Here is a 20,384-nt window from a genome sequence, read left to right as displayed (position 1 = left end):
TGCCACATTGTTCCCCCACAAAGATGCTGAAGGCGTGACCCCGGTACCTGTGAAAGAGTAACCTCATCTGGAAATAGGGTATGTACCGATGATGCAGTCAGGAAGAGGTCGCTGGGGGGTGAGAGGTGGGCTCCAACACACCACAACTGGTGGCCTTACAAAAAGGGGGCATTGGGACAGAGACCAACACACGCAGAGCGAAGACAGTGTGAAGACACAGGATGGAGACAGCCACCGGCAAGCCTGGGAACACCTGAGGTTACTGAAGCCGGGGGAAGGGCCTGGAACAGATTCTACCTTATGGTCCTCAGAGGGAAGCAACCCTGCTGACACCTCGATCTTGGACTTCCAGCCTCCGGAACCTGAGATAATATGTGTTTGTCATTCAAGTCCTGGCCTGTGCTACTTTGTTACAGCAGCCCCAGGAAACTAATGGGGCACCGTTCCCTGACATGGCTTTCTTACTTGCTCTAGTTTATTAAATGCCAAGGTACTTAAAGAGTAACTCCTGCATGCGCTCCCTCCACGGAGCTCCATGGGGGGTCTACAGTCCTGGCCCTGAAGGTGAGGTAGACACAAGAAGGAAGAGAGCAGGCAGTGTCTCACCCGAGGGAGACACATGCCTTCTTCAGAATTCCCGAGAAGGGAGAGGTACGTGTGAGCTGAGAGGCTGGGGGCGAGTGGAGCGCTGAACTGAGCCTGGAGGGGTAAGGTGGGTTCCTGGTTGCTGGGGAGAGAGAGGCAGGCTAGCTAGGTGAGAGAACAGCCCCAGGCCTGGTGCGGAGGTCCGTGGGAGAGGCGGAGGCCAGGCACTCGCTCAGTCTGCTTCTGCGCTCCCACCGAGCTTCCTCGCCATCCACCCTACCTCCTGCCTGCATCCACCACGTCTTCTCTCCTCCTTGGCTTTTAAAAAAACAATCTTCACCCGAGGACCTGCTTATTGATTTTAGAGAGAGGGAAAGGGAGGGAAAGAAACATCGACGTGAAAGAGAAACACTGATCGGTTGCCTCTCGTAGGAGCACCGACTGAGGACTGAGCCTGCAACCCAGGCACGTGCTCTGATGGGGAATCAAACCTGCAGCCCTGCAGTTCACAGGATGGCGTTCCAACCAACTGAGCCACACCGGCCAGGGCCTCCGTGGCCCTGTGAGCCTTTCCTGACCCTCTTCCCATGAGCTGGGTTTGCAGCTGGTCAGCGCTCAGGTCTCAGTGATCGTAATTATCAAGCTTTGTGTGGACACCTGTGGCCGTGGCACTGCGTGTGGAAGAAGGGGGCCCGTTTCCGTGGCAGAGACGTGGTGTGCTCACCGAAGCGGCTGTTGGCTTCTGGGCAAATGGAAGCCTGCAGTTCCCAGACTCCTTGCATCCAGGGAACCTGTGATCAATTCCCATCCCTGAATGTGAGTAGAAGTGATATGTGCCCCCTTCAGGCCTGGCTCCTCATGACCCTCGAGAAGGAGAGACATGGCTAAAGCTCTCCTCTTGGAGATGGCTGGAAGTCCAGAAGCCAGTGGAAGTTCGGGAGCCCTGAAGGAGAGGAATCTCTATATGGAAGATGCCGGGACTCCTCAGCACCTGTGTGGAGTCTTCCCCATGCCCACCAACCTGCCCTGAAGCGGGGTCAGGTATGTGACCGCAGCAGAACATAGCTACCCCTACTGACCTAGTAACTGCAGCCACCTGGCCAATGGGCCCGGTCCGGACACCTGACGGGGGGCCCTTCCCCTGGAACGCTACCCTTGGCGTGGATATGCTACAGGAAGCCTCCACAACGACCTCGGCCACTGGTCTCTGCTGAGAAGGAAAGGTGGCAGCCTAGTGCCAGAGCTGGCTCCGCATAGCAGGCACCGTGGCTGTTGCTCCTGCTGATGCTCAGTCCTTATTTCCTGGTCCTTAGTGCTCACAGCAGGGCCGACAAGGAGACTGGCTCGCTCCGGGGGTCCTGCCCTCTGCCTGAGAAGAGAGGGGTCTGGGCTCAGGCCCCACCCGATGCCCGCTGAAAGCCACCCACTGCTGTTTCTCTCTGCTGCCTCCCGGGTAGTGGGAGTTCATGCACTGTGTTTTTGTGGAGGAGGATTTGAGTTTTTCCCTAGATGCGCTAGCAAGACAGTTTGTCTCAGCCTAACACTAAGGCCCAGCTCCACATTTATGGCTGTTTCTGTGGTTACCTTTCTTCAGGGATGTTTGGGGTGGGCGGTGGAGGTAGTGGTGGGTGTGGGTGTGTATCAGCTCTTCCAAGGCCCCGATTTGCAGGAGCTGCTGGCCAGAAATCCCTGATTCCTGCCCTCTGGTGCAGGTGCCATGGGCCGGGGGGTGGAGGAAGTCCCCCAGGAACACGGTCTGCCTCTCCCTGAGACCCAGGAGGCCACCTGTCCCTGGGGCTGACATATCAACCAAGTCCCTTCCTCGGCAGAGACTGAAGACCCACAGTACGTCAGAGAGGGAAGGGCCTGAAGCCCAGTCCTCCTCCAGTCCATTTTACGGGAGGGGAGTAGAGGCCGGGGCCCCCGGGTGGCCTGCCCCAACAGCCTGGAGGTAGCACAGTCAACCAGAGCCCTGGCCGGTCTGTCTCCCTGCTCCGGGCCCTGGGATCCTGCCATGCAGGAGGCGCAGGAAGGTTGGTAGTATCTGCTCACGGACGCGCAGCGGGGGATGGGGGTGTGGGGTGGCCAGAGGGGCCTAGCCGGTGGCCTGGGGCGACTCGGCCTCTTCCCCTTCTGGGCCACCCAGAGCTGCACTTCCTGCAGAGACCTCGGGAGGCGGGGGATCTGGCGCAGGGCCGGCTCTTCTTGGGCGCCGCCTCCCGGCCTCTCCCCCACCCGCGGGCCAGAGGCCAAAGGTTTGGGAGGCGGAAGCAGGATTCCCCCATCCGAAATCTGGGCGGGGCTGGAACTGGGTTGGGGTGCGGCTCCGCCGAGAATGCGCCTAAAGGAGCTTGGGTTAGTGTGGAAAGGTGCAGGGGTCCTGCGCCAAGGGACCAGCTGGGGCGTGGCCGAAGCGAGGACCCGGGCGGGGCTAATATGGAGGCGTGGTTGGGGGGGGCAGGTCCGCAGGAAACTTGAGCGCCCGCCCTGGGCCGCGTGCCCCGCCCCCCGCCCCCCTCCGGGCCCCGCCTTCGCGTCCCTTCCTTCCCGTGGCTGGCAGGCTGGCCTCTGCGTCTGCAGGCGGCGGACGGGCGGACCGGCTGGCTCCCTCCCTTGCTGACGGCTTCCTTTTGTTTTTCTGGACGGCGATGAACGCAGGGCCGGTGCTGCGGCTGCGGGCGCAAGGAGGCCCGAGCTCCTAGCCACCCTTCCCGATCTCGGCGCGCTCATCCCAGGCAGCGGCCAGCGCCTGCCCCAGCGCGGCGCCGAACTTGAGATCGGGAAGCCTGCGGACTGCGTCCTGCTCTGGAGCAGGTAGGGAAGGGGCGGGCTGCGGGATTGCGGGCGTGTGCCCTGGCGTCCACTGTGACCGGGCTTTCTACGTGTGTGTGTGTGTGTGTGCGTGTGCGTGTGCGTGTGCGCGCGCATGTTTGTGTGTGTGTGTTGGGGGGGGTGCCTGTGTTTCTCTGTGTGGTGGAGTTGTGGGTAACAGGACCCTGGTGTGTCCCTGAAATGGTGTGTCCTCGTGGGGATCCGTGTGTGCACATTTTGGGCTGCGTTTGTGGAATTGTGTCAGGGATAGTTGCTGGTGGTGACTGGTGCCGGGCGGGTGTGCAATGCGAGCGGCTGTGCGTGGGGCGGGAGTGGCGGAGTGGACGGGGGCGGTCCAACTCGATGCTCGGAGCCCTGTCCCCGCTGGCCCGTGCAGTGCGGAACTCCGGAGCCCGCGGAGACAGCTGGGATCCCCAGGGGTTGGCGCTGAGCTCTGGGGCAGCTTGTACTAGCCCCGTCGGGAGGCAGGTCCACGCGGCCCACGTGGGTCGTCTTTGCGCTCTGACCAGGGGAGGGGGCATGTCGGCCATCCGCTTCCTTCTTCCCTGGTGGAGGGGCGACGGACAAGAGCCCTGTTCCCGAGTTAGGAACCCTGGTGTCTCGGGGACGTGCACTGCGACCTGGGTCAGACACCTCACCACACCCCACCTTTCTGGGTTGCAAATTGCTTCACAAATGGGGACAGATCTTCCCTTGGGGTCTGTCGTGACAGTTAAAATGAGAACGCACTCAAGATAGCTCTGTTGCACAGTAGATGCTACGTTAATTGGGGTCTCTTTTTAAAATAAAATCTTTTCTAATTTATCGTGGGTGGGGCTCTTACATTTCCCCTTCTGCGCGTGTTCTGCGCCTCTCTCACGGCCCTAACTTAACCGCGAAGCACCGAGATTCGAGAAAGTTTCGGTGGGTAGGCGCCGCCTCCTCCTCCTCGTCTCACCTCCCGACAGTGCCGCCTTGGGTGTGCAGGAGTGTGCAGCGCGGCGCTCTGGCGCGTCTCCAGCCACGAAGGCTCCTGCGCCCTAGTAGGGGCGCTGCTTCTGGCCGAGCAGCGGCCGCGAGGGTCCGGAACCCTTTTGTTCAACAAGTGCCTAGTGCGTGCAGCTCGTGGAATCTGACAGCCATGGGATGAAAGTGGCGCTCCCCGCAGGGCCGGATCTCGGGCTCCCGGGGCATCCTGGCTGGGCCTGCTTCCCCCTGGAGGAGAGTGCTTGCCAGTACGCCGCCGAGTCCTGCCTTGGGCCTCCCTGTTGGACACCCTTGGGTCTCCCCTCCCCCCAACCCACTCCCTTTGACCAGCCTCAGGCAGGAGGCCGAGGGTCCGCGTGGGATCCTGCATACCAGTGCCACACCTTAATTTTAAAAATATTTAGTTTGGAAACCTGCTACTGGTAACATTGCACCGCAGTGAGCGTACCCACTGTCCTAACTGGGAGGTGACGCGCTCTCAGGGAGAGCCCTGCGGACAGCGCCAAAGGCTTGCTCAGGCCCTGCAGGGCCATCTGGCAGCTGCCTTCTGCCAGGGCCAGTGATTCCTTCCCTCTGGCTTCCCGGTTTCTTCTCCTCAGGACCCTGCCCAGTCCGAACAACAAATAACCTTTCACCAAGGGAGCAGCCAACCTCACCGTGCGGGAGGCTCTTGAAATGGCACTGGGTTGACCCCGGGAGAGGCTAGGGGACCATGGTAGGGCTGCCTCTGGCTCCGTGCTGCGTTTTCCAGAGACAGGTGCTCCGCTGGGGCTCTCAGGGAACCCCAAATGCGAGGCAAGCTTTCATGGCACAGCGGTGGAAAGCTCTGGTTTGGTTCCTGTGGTTTTTTTTTCCACCAGGATCTCAGCCGTGATGGCGCGGTGGGAGGAAACGAGTAAGCGAAGTTTTCACCCTGCTTGATGCCAGGGGCCACACTTAGGATGCAGCCTGTTTCGTAAAATGACTTAGTGTCCTGGAATAGAAGGGGCTTTGAATACTACTCTCTTCCCCATAATCATATTCCATAGTAACATTAAAAAAAAAATCTGTCTGGCTTTCTTAGAAGAGAGACCAAGAGCTGGGCTATTTTCCCCCTAGTTACAGCCAGCCCTTGGTCTAGAGCAATCCTGAGTTTTCGCCCTCGCTCTATTTCTGTTTCACTTTTGAAAGGGCCTGTAATCACTGAGCTCTTGAGGTTTTATCGAATAATGCGCCAGAGAGAAGGCCCAGGGGCTGTGCCTTGCGCTCGCCCTGGGAAGTGGGGCTGAGCTCCAGCCCTGCCTGTTCCCTTGATGTTCCACTTCACCTTTTCTGTAAGGTGGGGAACAGATGTCAGTGTGCCTCAGTAATTTGGGAGACTTAGCCTTGGTATTCAGGTGCCTGGAAGGTCATTCGACTTGAGAAGCAGGAATAATTCAAAACCCCAGAAGAACAGAGATTTGCCCAACTCTAGCCAATGATCCATTCATTCCCAATAATCCCTCCTAGGGAGAGACTCTAAGAGAAGAAAAGCTTGGACAGATTGCTTCAGAATTTATCTAATGCACTCTTCTGGCCAAGGGCTGTGCCAAATGACAGATCAGGAGGGGCCAGGAGTGGCCTCCCCCCTCCCCGCCCCGCCCCTGGCCCCCCCCCCCCCCACAAACCTGGGTGCATTCCTACCTGGTGCTACTGTGCAGTTTCATCCGGGTGAAGCAGTAGTGTTCTCTCCCAGGGCGGCACCCCCTGCTTCCAGGGCCTCGCATGCGCAGTTCCGAGGGTCGCCGTTCACGTAAAATGCCATGCAGAGTGCCTGGCATCTGGGCGGCCTGTCTCCTCGTTACTCCTGTGGCCCTTCCCCCACACTTATTCTGAGACCTTGTCTTGCCACTCCTAAGTGATAAAGTGCCAAATTCACAGCACCCATTTACGAACCAGTGATAATCCAGGATACTCATAAGAAGCTTCAGAGTTTATTTGGCACCCAAGAGTAAGCTACTTGGCAGCTGGAACGTTACCGAGATAAGGATCAGGTTTGTATTAGAACTTAGCATTCCAGCCAGTCCTAAATCACACTTGTTTGTTGTGGGATAATGCTACCGATTTATGAGTTGCCAGCCCAGACTTGATGGAGGATTATGTGTCATTTGCTAGTTTGTAGCACCTGATGTCATTGTGTTTGGGGAAAGAGGGAACTGGACACTCTGCCTGTGCTCTCCGCCTGGGGACGCTCCGTTCACCACCCTCTCTCTGGGTTTCTTCAGGGTTCACGTCCACATGTGAGGCTGCACAGCTGAGCATCTCGTGTGGCCCTTGGGGTTGAGCTTCTCATTGTGTGTGGGGATCATGGAGGGGGCTTAGGGATTCTCTCAGTGCTGCTTGCCCCTTGGGGAAAAGTGGTTTCTTTCAAATCCCCTTCCACTAAAACAACAGGAAAAAAGGTTGGGAACTAATGGCGTGGGGTTTAATGTGACTTCAGGTAATCAATACTGCTTGACAAGTGGACCGTTTTTTAGGCACTGGTGAGCAAGGTGCAAGTCTAAAGAATTTTTTTTTAATCATCTGAAAAGCACAGTAAATCCTTCACGAGAGCCCTACCTTGGTTCTGTCCTTTCAAGTATAATTGAATTTCTGAGGCAGAGCTTCATATCTCTGCATTTATGAGGCATGGCTAACTAGACACCTTCCAAGAGACTGCAGGCTCTCTTCCTGTTGCAGCCCTTCCCTGCCTGCATCGGGGCAGCAAAGGGGCCTTCTTGGGGCGCTTTTCATGCCCCTTTATAAGCCAAGTGCACCCCCACACTTGCGATCCTAGGCTGTGTTTTCCCGGTGTGTTTCTTTGAGCACTCACTCCGAGGTGCAGCCTGGGGAGGCAGGAAGCCTGGAGTCTGGGGAAACCCTCCTGCATCGGCACCCCTGCCTCGCTGGACAGAGAAGCCTGAGGAGTGAGGGGTGGGTCTCCGGCCCTTGGCTAAGAACACGCGGGGTTGTTCAATGCTGACTCTGCGCTCCTGAAGTCAGGAGGAAGGCTTCGGGGTGCAGGGCTCCCCGCTGGGGAGTCGTTCCCACAGCCTCCACACCCTGTTGCCTTAGCTAGGTTGCCTGTTGCTCTGTGTGCCCTGGAGCAAGGGACGTGTCCCTGCATCAGGCCCAGTGCCGAGGGCTCAGGTGAGCAACTCGAGCTGTCCCCATGCTCGCCCCCAGTGCAGTCCTCCTGGGCACGTCAGAGCAGAGCCCCGAAGTGGCCCCCAGCTCTGAGACCCTCTGCAACCCGAGACCCTCTGCAACCCGAGACCCTGGGCGACTCCCGTCTACTCACTTGCCCGCCCCAGCCTGACCTCTCAGGGGTGTTTCCGTGCTCATGCCCCCTTTTCCTGCCCCCATCTAATGGGTCCATCCTCTGTTGCCCTGCCCCTGTTCCCCATGCCTGCCCCGCACCTCCCCCAGCCCCATGCCTCCTCTTCCAGGAGCGAAGCCTTCTAGTCTGTCACTGCAGTCATGCTGTCAGCTGGTCAGCGTTTGACTGGGTTTGTCATCTCACTCAACACCCCCACCCCCATCCATTCTCTCCCTCAGTAAGTATTCCTCTGAAGAGCGGCTGTGTGCCTTGCTCCTTGGAAAGCTGGGCCCTGGCCTCCTCCCTGCCTCAGCTGGGACTGGTCCATCCATCAGGGCAGCCGCTGCAGGGGGATGGGGAGGAGGCCCACTCCCAGCTAGGGCCGGGGCCTCTGGGAGGGTCATCGCCATGCCAACACCCAGGATGGGGGCGGGTGTCTGGGAGGAGGCCGGATGAAGTCTGAGTGGGGAAAGAAGAAAGGCAGGCCCCCCTGCAGCCCCTGCAGGGAGGGTTGGTTCTGGACCTGCCTCCGTCCCTCACCTGAGGTCGGAGGCAAAGTGTCCAGCGCATCTGGCTGCTCACGTGGCCTCAGTAAACGGTGGTGGCTGCTATTGACTATTTAAATGTTTTGGGTTTTTTTGGCGGGAGGGGGGGGCAGCAGCGCATCCTCTGTTCCTAAGTATTTCTTTTCAAACTCAGAGAATTTTAGGCATGTTTTGACCCAGACTGTAGTAGCAAGGCATCTGATGTGAGAGCCTGTGAATGTGTGTGAGAAGGCCCCTGGAAGCCAGCCAGGGAGGGGCACCACGTGGAGTCTGGGAGCTGCCGGTTTGGGTTGTCACAGCTCACGTCTTCTGAAAAGCATCTTTCAGGGTCCATGACAAAGCCGCAGTGACCTGGAACTTGGGGGAGCACAAAATAAGGAGGCCCAGACCCCTCATCCCCCCACCCTCCCCGAGTGCTTGGAAGGCAGTTATCGAGTTTGGGTGCATGTGAGCCAGCGGGCCGCCGGGACTCCCGGGACCATCAGCGGGGTCCTGGGTCTGTGCAGCTGTGTGTGATCACAGAGTCCCCTACCCACCCCCTCTGGGCCCCCCTGCAGCAAAATGCTCAGGTCTCTGCTTCCTTCCTGTGCCATCAACAGACGCTTCCAGAACACGGAATTGACGACAGCTCCCCACTCTTCCCTGTCCCTCCCATCCTTTCTCTTTGCTGCTCTGTGATCCATTTTTGGAGGGAAGTGAGAACCTCTCAAAATCAATCACTAGGGTTTAAAAAAGTCATTTTCAACATCGTACTGTTTTCTGTATTTATGTGTGTGTGGCTGGAGAGTCACTCCTGGCAGAGTGAGCGTGGGATGTCCAGAAGAGCCGAGGCTGGCCGTGGGCGGGCAGGACTGCAGCCTCTCTCCCTCTCCCCCCTTCCTCTCCCCCTCTCCCTCTCTCCCTCTCCCTGTCTCCCTCTCCCCTCACCAAAGCGTGGGGTGGCAGTGGCAGGAACCAGACTTTATTAAAAATCCTTCAGTCGGGCAGTGCCCATCCCATGCTTGGTGACGCAGCCTGGGCAGCCTGCGTCCAGGGGTGGGAGACAAAACGTGGCGGCCGCTTTGTCTTCTGTCTTCTTGGTGTCTTTCTTCTGCCCAGTAAGTAAAGGTGGGATCAGGCAGATGCTAAGGCCCGGGCCTTTGGCATGTTTGATCCCTCCTCATTCTCAGGGGAGAGCTCTTCCTCCTTTCTGTCTGAAGACGGGATAAAGAATTGCTGCTTTTATTGGCGTGTATTCTCGGTGATGTGCTCTCGCCTGACCTAAAAGTAACATGGCCGGGCTGATTGTCCTCAGAGCTAGCTGTGAGGCGAATGCGTATGCTTTTGGGAATTCTTTTCACCATTGTTGGTGGGAGTGGGGGGAGGGGAGATGCAGCAGGTAAGGAGTTCCAGGTTCTTTCTGTAAGGGACCCCATGCTGTGCAAAGGTCTCACTGTGGCCTGTAGCTCCTTCCCCCTGTGTCTTGTCCTGGGCCAGTTGCTGGCTTTCTAGTACAACCACACCCTTATCTTCATCCATATTCTTACCATCACCACCACCCTCTCCCTCATCATCACCAACTAGCATCACCGTCAGCACCAGCATCAGCACCAGCACCAGCATCAGCACCAGGTCTCTGCGTCGCTTCCCGCCCTGTGGGCTGCCGCCTCACAGAGCCCGTTTCTATGGAATTAGCTGCTGCCGCCGGGGTGGGATGGTGGGGGGCGGGCACTGTTAGGGGGTCCTGAGGGGACTTAGGACAGGAAGATATGTAGGGTGAGGAAACCCGAACGGGTGGATGATGTTACTCTGAAAGTGGTCTCATGAGAATGATCTGGAAGATTCTTGGAAAATCCCAGCTGTGATGGTTAATTTTATCTGCCAACTTGCCTGGGCTCAGGGACGCCCAGAGAGCCAGTCAACGTCGTTTCTGGGTGCGTCTGTGAGGCGTCTCAGGACGAGATCGGCACTTGAAGCAGTGGACTGAGTACTGCAGACCATGTTTCCCAAGGCGGGGGGGTGGGGGGCATCACCTGATCGGTTGAGGGCCTGAGCAGAACCCAAAGGCAGAGGAAGGAGGACTTAGCTCTGTCTACGTGAGCCTGGACGTCCGTGCCGAGGGGCTTGCTTTGCAGACCTGAATGTGAGTGGGGCAGGTCGGTGCGTCAGCGCTGTTGTCTCTGCTCGTGGCTGATTAGCGAGGGTATGTTGCGCGAGCGTTGAAACTGCAGGGCAGTGGTCTGGAAGCCGGCGAGCCTGGAGGGGCTGGGGGACTGACCCCTGTCCTGTGATGCCTGGCTTTAACTTGGCGTGGGTGGCTTTTTATCTCCACATCTGAGGTTCCTCATTCGTCAAAGGGAGCTCAGGGCTAGATACCCTCTACGTTCTGTCCGCTCAACAATTCAGCACGAACGTCTAAAAATGTACACTTGAGTCACAGGGCACATCCAACCTAAAGCAGAGAGAGAATTTTCATAGCTGAATGGACTGCAAAAAATTTAAAAAATGACCCTCTTCGAAAACACAGATGCTTTAGTAACTGCCACATTGAGAGCTGACGTCCTCGTGCCGAAGAAACCGATGACGTAGAGGAACAAACTTGTGGAGCTCAGAGGAGACAGAGGGGTAGGGGCAGAGGGCACTGCAGTGAGGGAGGGGAGCTCTGTGTGCTTCACCTGCCCATCCATCTACGTGACGCTTTCTCATCATTTCCTGAGCTGGGAATGGCGCAGCGTGCTAAGGCACGGGAGACCGAGAAGATGGACTTGCGGTACAGAGGGGGTGGGTCACAGCTCGGAAGAAGGCTGGCGGCCGGGCTGACTCCAGAGACTCGAGGTTCCCAGCTCTGTGTAGCAGCTGCCAACGGTTCCTTTCAGGGGACCACGGTGAGACAAACCCGTGCAGAGGGCGTCGCCTCCTCGCAGTGATGATGCAATTCTGCTCTTTCTGGGAGGTCTGACCACTGCTGACCTCAGAAACCGGTGGCCTGAACTTCTCCTTTTGACTCCTTGGGGATTAGAGAAAAGCCAGAACGAGGGAGTATTCACTGTATTATTTTCTGACGAAAGTTATCTGTCTTCGTGCAAACTCCTGACCAGATTTCACGTCAAAGTGGTCTTTTTAATGAATTTTGGAGGATTTCTTGAAATGAGTGCCTTTGTCCCAGTAGGCTGGTAGGTAGCAGGTACTTGCCGAAGGAGCTGAAAATAAGCTCTGTCAACATTTCTCCGAACCGTGGGGCCGAGAAGCAAGGTGTAGGACTGTGGATTTTCATTTCACTTCTGCTCGGGAGAGAAAATGGACGGGAAGGAAATGTACCAAATGGCTGGTGTGGGTTGATGCTGATGGGATCGTGGTTTCTCTTTCCTGCTTTTTCGTGTTTTTCTACGTTCTAAATTTTCACCGTTGGGTATGCATGACTTGTGCAATTAGGCGGGAAAAAGCTTTTAAAAGGAACCCAAGAACACAGTCCTCTGATAACCTTGTTTACTCTCTCTATTTGCCTAACAAAGTCTTTTTATGGTCAGACTGGCTGGAACCCACAAATTCCATACTTGTGATGATTTGCATTAATGGAAAATTATCACAATGCATCATTAGGATTCTTTTTTTGCATCATTAGAATTTGTTAATCACATCTAAATTCAATACTGAGTAACTCTGTTAACAGTGACATAAAGAAAAACGTCCTCTGTCTTCCAAGAAAGTCACCGTTTCAACGTGGCAGAGGGCGGAGTTAGTGTACAGCCTGGGCGGTGTTTCTTCTTTGTCGTCTGCTGGCGTTTGGGCGTTTTCTTTGTTTCTTGACCTGGAAGGAGCCTTTGTGGCTCGTTCCTTGTAAACCTTGGGTATTTTATTTTATTTTTTAAAAATTTCATTTATTTATTTGTAAAGATTTTATTTATTTACTTTTAGAGAGAGGGGAAGGGAGGGAGAAAGAGAGGGAGAGAAATATCAGTGTGTGGTTGCCTCTCACGTGGCCCCCACCGGGGACCCAGCCTGCAACTCAGGCATGTGCCCTGACCAGGAATCGAACTGGTGACTCTTCGGTTCATAGGCTGGCACCCAATCCCCTGAGCCACACCAGCCGGCGCCACCTTGGAGATTCTCATGAGGTGACTGGATGTCCTTGTCCCAGCGGCCCCCTGCTTTCCTCTTTTGTCATTACCAGTGTTCACACAGTGGCCTGATTCCAGGCGTAATCTCCTTATTGTCTGTCCTTCAGGCTGATGATTTTCAGATCCCTTTCTGAAAATAACTTCTCCGTTCCCCATCCCTGCTCTTCCCTCCTGACCTCCTGACAGTGAGACTGCTCATCTTTGGCTCCAGTGAGTTGTAGGACCCGTGGTGGGGGGTGGGGGGGCAGGGCTGGAGGGGGTCTGTCTCCCCTTGCTGTGCTGCTTCTGCTCCCGACTCGGAGTTGATACCGGACCGACATGGAGTTGACCATGGGGTTGACTGTAGGTTGGCCTTGGGCTGACCTGGGGTGGCCAGAGGCCGACATGGGGCTGATGGACTGTGTAGTGAGCGGCTGGTCAGCAGGGCCACCCGGGCTCTTGTTAGAGCCATTCCTGACGTGCGGTGACTTCCCTCCAAAGACTTCTTAGGCTGTTATTCCCATCATTTTTCAGAGGTTTAATCTGAGTCCAGGATATTGAGTCAGCAGCGGAAAGGTGCTGAAAATGAGGCCGGCCATCAAAGAAATTGGCTAATACGAGAGATTAATTCCAGGGTAAATGAAGGAGAGAGATGCCTGGGGACTGGGCTGCCTCTCCAGGCCAATAATATTGCCGTAAGATATGAAAAACCGTGGGCTGCCTTTGCTGCTAGGTCAGCAGTCGCTTACATTTCTTGGATGAGAAATGTAACAAAAAATCACAGCTTTATAGTTTGCCGTCCGTATTTATGATCTTAAGAGAGAAATATAATTGTCAGCAAAATTCCGTACACACATCTGGTGAGTTATTTCAGGATCTTCATCATCAGGAAACCGTATTTAAAAAAATTAGCGTGGCTCTAGTGTTCAAAATCATTATTTTCTGGAGCCGGGTCCTCAGGTTATTGCAGGGTTCCGCGTGGAAGCAGGACGGGAGTTCTGCCGCCGGGAGCGGGTAGGTTACCATGGAGCCTGGGTGTGCCCCTGCGGGTACCTGGGTCTCCCAGTTGTCCCAGAAAAAAACACGCCTCCCTTTGCAGGGCCTGTCTGAAATTAGGTGTGAGTTAAATTTTCCTAAACAAAGGTCATATGTTTGAGTTCACTTAGAGTGATTGGTGGCATAGTTTTGCCCTCTGTTCTATTTGCTTAATTATTAACGTAGCTTGCCTTTCTTGCCAGAACACTTATGTGCGTCTGGGGAACGCCTATCCAAAACAGCAAGCAGAACGAACTATTTTAATAAAGCCAGGCCCGCCGCTTTCTTAGTGCATGCGAAGTGATCGCCCATGCGATTCAGCAATTATATGGAGCACGCCACACCTGTTCTGGGCCCGGGGGGTACACGGTGAACAGGAGTGTGGGGGGCCCTGGCCTAGTGGAGCTTATGTTATGGGTGTGACCCAGGCGAGACAGCAGGACCCAAGGAGGGGCCATGGCTGATCCGCCCCCCCGTGGACACCATCGGCTACCTGGAGGCTCAGAACTGCCCGAGATGTCCTGGGGGTGGGTGGGCCCAGGCCTTGGTGGAGGGTGCTACACCAGCTGTTGTGTTGGGTCTGTCCTTACGATTCATCGATGTTTTAGACAGAACAGTGCTTTCCCAGTCTGCCTTTCATACATTTCTACACCAAAGAAACCCCAATCCCTGCCTGTTCTCGGGCCGCGCCCCACCTAATGGTTTCCAAAGGCAGTCACTCAAGGGTTAGCTGTGTGGAAAGCTCTTTGCACTTGGGTCCTGTCAAACTCCTGGCACTTCCCTTTCTCCTTTCATCCAGCTGGGTTTCAGTGGCCTCTGGCCCACAGAGACGGAGCGTCCACAGTGCCAGCTGCCGGGGGAGCTGTGCTGAGCATCCCCCCTTTCTCCTGCCCTGGGCATCAGCAAAAGGCACGTCCATTCTTTTCCCTCCTTTCTGCCGTTTGTCATAAGCAAAGGCCTCCGGCAGCCCCTCTGCCAGGGGGCTGGGCTGCACAGGCTTGCTAAGTGGTGGGGACTTGAGCGGGGTCCTCGCAGACTGAAGGGGCGGCACGTGGGCACGGAGCAGGGTTGCTGGCTGTGCTGGGTGTTGGCGGCATGAGAAGGGGGCAGACTGCAGCCCCTGTGCCCACTGCGACTGGGCTTGGGCTTCTCCCGGCAGAGGAGGCCGCGATTTGAACAAGAACACCAGCCTCGGCCCCCAGCGCCCTGGGTGCAGATGAGTCCAGCCTCCGTGAGCTCCAGCCGTGGACTAGAGAGATCTCTTCTTGGTGCTGGACTGACGGACTTACTGTCTGGTGGACAGGAACAGACCATTCTCACTAAAGGAAGAAGGCACCGCTGTGGGCTCCGTCCCTGTCCTGCCCCCTTCCCGGGGCACTGCCATCGCCTTCTCCGTGCATGTCCCCGGGGTCTGCCTGGGCGCAGCCCTGGTGCATCTGCTTCCCCGTCTGTCAGGTGAGGATCACAAAACCTGCCTCCTGGACTACTGTTCAACAGTCACCAGACCTCCCGTAGATCCTGGAACGCTGTGGAAATGTAGGACCATCACCCGCATCAGCAGCCTGGGCAGCCTGGGAGTGAGCTGCCTGGTTAAAAGCACTTGTTTGGATACAGCCAGCTTGGCTCAGATCAGACCATGCACTGAGCAAGCAGCTCCCCTAAACCGCCTCCTGGGTGACAGCCTGTGGTGCAGTCACCTCTGTCGGGACCCAAGGGCCAGAGGGGTGGGGTGGGGTGGGGACTTGGGATGCAAGACTGTCAGGAACTTGCTTGTCCATATCTGACTGTGCCTAGCTAAGGGGGGCTGGTCCTGGATGGCAGAGTGTACCCCATCGTGGGCCCTGGGTTTGGGTAATGTGGGAAAGAGAACTCCTCGTGGTCCTTGGTGCCATCCTTTGGGGAGAGGGATGTGTGCTAGCCCATCTGGCCCCTCCCCAGATCTCCCTCATAGCCCCCAGCCTTGCCCAGGGATCGCCTCCACCAAGAAGCCTCCTGGGTCTGCTTGGCCACCTGCTTTTCCTGGCACACTGCTGCCCAGGCTCCTAAACGTGGGTCTCATTTTTCCTTCCTCCCAAGGGCGGGAACTATGCATCGAATAGTCTCTCTTTAAGCAGAGTCTGGGCCCGGAAAGAGAATCCCCAGGTAGGGAAAGCTGCTGTCTTTCATCCACTCACTCACTCACTCACTCACTCACTTAGCTCCCGCTCCCCAGCTCTGTGCTAAGAACGATCCAGGCAGAAGTCCTGCCGTCTCCATAGCTGGGAGCAACAGACAGTAAACTCTGCAAGTCAGTTATGTAGGTACAATGCAGTCAGACCCAGAAGGTGGAAGACCGTGGAAAAAGTAAATTAGGGAAGGGCTAGGGTATTAGATAGGGGTGGGTGAGCGTGGAACACTAAACAGGGTGGTCAGAGAAAGCCTCGTGAGACAGTGACATTTGAGCAAAGTCTGGAAAGAAATGAGGGAGTCAGCCCCGTGGAAGCTGGGCGGGAGGACAGCAGGCCCAGGGGACAGCAAGTCGAGGGCCCCTCCACTCCGAGGCTGGGCGACTGAAGGCTTCACCCTCTAGCCAGGAGAGCCCAGTGAGTTCCAGACTGTTGGTGTGTTCTCCTGTCTGAGCTCCCTTCTCGAAGAAAAAGCCCGAGTCCCAATACAGAAGGCTTTAGGTCCATACATCTTCCTCCTGCCTGGAAAGCAGATGCGATTTCTGGAAGTAGGGCAGCCAGCCTGTGACCACGAGGCTGAAATTCATGGGCGGAGGACGGTGCAGCGGAAGAAGACTCTGGGTTTCTGATGGTGTTCTTGAACCGCTGCCTGAGCCCGGGGCACAGAGAAAACCCTGTCTTGTCTCAGCAACGCTTGTTGGGTCTTACGTTGATGGAATATCCAAACCAAGTTTACCACATGTCCCCCAGCCGCCGTGACTGACCACGGCCTGCCCACATACACGGGCAAGCCTGGCAGATGTTGTGGCCCCTTCTCGGCTTTCCTTTCCCTCTGGCCCATCCAGTCCATCTCTAAGTTAGCCGTGGAGATCAAGATCCTGGACCAATCCCAGTCTCTCCACCCTTTACCTGTGCTATACTCACTGTCACCTGCCTACATTATTGTTGGTCTCCAGGGTCTGCAGCCCCTGACTCCAGGCCCATTCCCTGCACAGACCCGGCAGGAGCCTTCTCGCCCGCGCAGTGTCAACTCTGGCCTGCAAGGACAAAGTCCAGTGCCGAGCGTGGCCCGCAGTGCCCCTCCCTTACCATCCCCTCATCGCCACGTCCCCTCACCCACATCCGGAACTGTGCTGATTGGCAGTTCCTTGTCGATCGGCACCCTTTGACTCCTATGGGCCTTTGCACGTGCTGGTCCTTCTGCTGGGAATCGCCTCCCCCACACCTGGTGCGTGCCCATCCTTCCAGAAGCGGGCAGGGCTTCTCCTGCTGGTTGATCCCTTTTCCCTGCCTGTGCCCTGTGCACCTGTATTTGACCGTCAGCATTTGAGCACTTCTCGGGGGAATCGCTTCAAAAAAATACGCCTTTCTTCCCCATAAACAAAGACCAAATGTGTGTCCGTCCCTCTGTCCCGCGCCGGGCTTTGCCTCAGGACTGTAACTGGCCCCGGCAGGAGGTGGGAGTTCAGTGGAACTGTGGGGGGTGCTGGGTGACGGAGGCAGGGACAGGTGTTGGTTCCCAGAGGAGGTCCCTCCCCTCCCACCCGCACCCCTTACCCTCACCGGGTAAGGGTACCGCCCTCTCTAGGCAGGAAACACACCTCACTCACAAGGAAAACGGTAAAAGCTCACTTAAGTGGTGCTACGCACAGCACACACGTAGCTCAGATTGGAGAACTAGCCCACGTTTATTCACTCGACACACCGTTCCTGAGGGCCTGCTCCCTGCCAGGGTTTCTTCTGCACTCCGGGGTACGTCCGCGGAAGACAAGCCCCCAAACAGAACTTATGTCCTCCCCGAGCTCAGACAGATGCTTCCATGGTTGCCGCTTCACACGCCTCGAGCTATCGGGCCCACACCACTCTGATCTTTAATTTTAAATGAGATGATGAGCAAAGTCTGAACCACGACTCTCAACGTGCAAAAGGTCCCGCTGTCTTCTCAGGAAAAAAAAAAAAGCAAAATGCACTCCCAGAAAGTCAGTGTAGAATTCTTCCAAACACGAAAATTTTAAATTATTAGCTTCCATCTTGCTGTTTTAAGGGTCCTGCTCTTAATAACTCACTCACCCTGTTGTTATGTAAAAGCCAATTAAAATGAATTAAATGCAAATACTGTTTCATTGTAATGTTAATTTCGAGAACTGGATCAATGCAAGGTTGTGGAAATGCCAAAGTTGTTAAGACTTCGGTTGCCATGACGACCGCACTATCTGCGAGTGGCCTGTTGTTCAGAAATCCCTCCTGGGCTTGGCTCAGGCTCCCTGCGCCTTTCTCTGGTGGGGGTGGGACTCTCTGGAGTCTGGTCTGGGTTCTGAAGAGTCGCTGACCTCCCTGCCTCACTTCCCTCGCCTCAGGGAGGCTCCGCCAGTGTGAGTGGGACAGAGCCCTTCTCAGAAACCGCCGCCCCGAGTTTTGGGGTTGCTGATTGGCCTGCTGGGTGGCCGCCCGTGGTCTCAGTGGACCTCTGATGAAGATGTTCCGTATCATCTTGGCTGATGAGCGGTGAATAACAGCCCAGCTCAGGTTTGTTTTGTTTGGGGGTGTGCGTAGGGGTCTGTTAGGTTAAACTCGGAGTGCCTTTAACCCTTTAGCTGCCCTCATCACCTGTTATCAGGGTTTGTCCTGGGGCCATAATTGTTTCGCAGCTGAGGACCCTGGATTTCAGACTGCCACCAGCCAAGGTCTCAGGTGCAAAGGCGGCCACCCCAGCACTGCTGTGGGCCCCCGGGTGCCAGGCTGGGGTGGCTTTCCCCACACCCTCTTCCTTGCAGGCCCCAGAGGCCCACCACCCCTGACCCCGCGCAGCGCCTGGCTGACCAGGCCCGGGTTTCCAGCCCCAGGCCCAGCGCTCTGTGGTGTTTCTCCCGGGATGTCCCTGCGGAGAAGCTTCCTGCTCAAGTACTCGGTTTCAGGAGGTCAAGAGCTGGAACTGCAAGGGTCTGGTTCAGGTCTGCTCTTCCAGCTGGGGGCAGGGCTGGGACCGTCTGTCTGCTCAGGTGCCACCCGGCAGCCGGGTCCTGCGGAATCAGGGCTAATTAGTGCCTGTGTGGGGCTGCACTCCGGGTCCTTGCTGCTCGAGATCTGCCCTGCGGGGGGCAGGGATTGGGCTGTGATGAAGCAGTGAGGGGGGGCTGTTAAAACTCTGTGTAGGACGTGGGTGTTGCCCTGACCTTTAACCTGCTGCAGAGTGGCCTGAATGTGCGCCAGAACCAGAGGCTCAGGAGAGTGCAGAGCTCTGAGATCTAAGGCTGGGTGTTTGCCATGGGCCATCATTTATCCTCTCTGTGGTGGCAGGGCTGTCTCGGAACCATCACCAGCTCAGTGCTCACTGAGTGTATCCTGGATGGAATACACCCAGCGGGCGGCGGTTCCCACTGGAGGACGGTCATGTTCAGGGTGTAAAGGGTATCACCTCAGCCACATTCTCCAGGGGTTGCTTCCAAAGTAAGTACAGAGGGCATGCCCCTGCCTCACAGGGCCACTGGCCCAGGGGTCAGGAGTGAGTGCGGGCAGGTCAGCCCAGCACAGCGCTGGGAGGTGGGATGTTGGTTCCAGTGTGTGCTATAGGACCCTGGCCTCTCATCCTCCTCATCCTCAGACTCGTACACAGTGGGTGGGACCCCTGTGTTGATCCTGCTGTGAAAACCTTGGCTGGCCACTCTTGAGAGGTGGCCGGTCAGGGTCAAGTGGAGTTGGCTGGGCCCTGGGGCTGAGAATTAGCAGGTAGGTGCTGCCTGCCTGCCTTCCGCCCCCTGAGAAGTGAGGTGAGGCCACGCAGGCAGGCGAGCTACCTGGGTCAGGTGACTCGAAGCTGGGGGCAGGGAGAGGACGGGTTGAGCCTGTGTGAGGGGCTCACAGCTCTCCCCACAGCGGCTCACATGCTGTGCGGCCTCTCCCTTTGGGGACAACTGGGGCAGTGTCACTTGACACAGATTTGGTCATTTATAGAACAGTTGCCCCTCCCCCTCCACATGCACTTTGAAATTGGCTGGCACTGGCAGACAGATGCTCCGGGCTCCCGGCCTGGGCCGAGGGCCACTGTGGCCTCTTGCCCCGTGTCCACCCTTCGTTCCAGCTGGGTTGGACTGCCGCCATCCCCCAACGCATCGGGGTGTTTTTGTCGTCTCAGCTGTCCCTTCGGCTCAGCCCCAGGCGTCAGCCCCTCTGGGAGCCCTTCTCTGCCAGGCTGCTGCAAGAGCTCCTGGCCCTGGCCGCCAGCACATGGCGCTGACCCTGACTTTAACCGTGGGCCCCGTATCTCAGAGGGAGACGGTGTCAGAGCCTCTGGGCCGCAGCGTCTCCCAAGGAGCTGAGCACGTCCCGGGCCCCAGCCCAGCGCATCTTCCAGCCTGCAGAAGGCTCCTGTCCCCTGAGTTAGCCGGGAGCTCAGCCGGGAGCTCAGCTTCCCCCTCTCTGGGATGGGCGGCTGTCTGAAGAGTTGGGGAGGTACTTTGCCTTGTTCCAGATCATGTTACAGGATTCTAGAGTGTGCATTTTGTGGGCACTAGTTCTGTTACCCCCAAACGCGAGGCTGCCTCTGTGAGTCCTGCGCAGTGACCGGCCGAGGGGTCGGGCCCTGGTGGTCTGCTCGGTGGCCCGAGATCCCTCCACGTCCCGTAAACTTCTCAGAGCCCTGGTTCTTCACGTGTCGAAGGCGTGGCCCAGTGAGGCTGTCACGGGGATGATGCAAGCTTCTGTATATTGAAGTTCTTTATCCATATTAGTTTTGTTAATGTTGGGGCTCAGTTGGTTTTTTTTTCTTTTCTGATTCATCTTTATTTTAAGACTGTGCAGGAGCCAATTTCCCAGAGTCATCTGTGGATGTGAATACGCTCACCTTCAGCCAGGACTTAATTTTGGC

At 56.6% G+C, this 20,384-nt stretch overlaps 1 protein-coding gene across 2 annotated transcripts in view; it reads left to right on the top strand.

The window, feature by feature from the left end:
• Positions 1-3,110: 3,110 nt before the first annotated feature.
• Positions 3,111-20,384, top strand: part of HPCAL1 (hippocalcin like 1) — a 77,463-nt gene continuing 60,189 nt past the window's right edge. The window contains exon 1 of one of the 2 annotated variants that reach the window (XM_053924364.1): positions 3,111-3,399. The gene's annotated coding sequence lies outside the window, so the exon portion shown is untranslated. The remainder of the gene's footprint in view (positions 3,400-20,384) is intronic. The other variant, XM_053924363.1, reaches the window with a different exon arrangement.

This window comes from Desmodus rotundus, chromosome 5 (genome assembly GCF_022682495.2).
Source record: "Desmodus rotundus isolate HL8 chromosome 5, HLdesRot8A.1, whole genome shotgun sequence".
NCBI lineage: Eukaryota > Metazoa > Chordata > Mammalia > Chiroptera > Phyllostomidae > Desmodus > Desmodus rotundus.
Note: the sequence above shows the minus strand (reverse complement) of the source record. Positions and strands in the feature narration are given on the sequence as shown.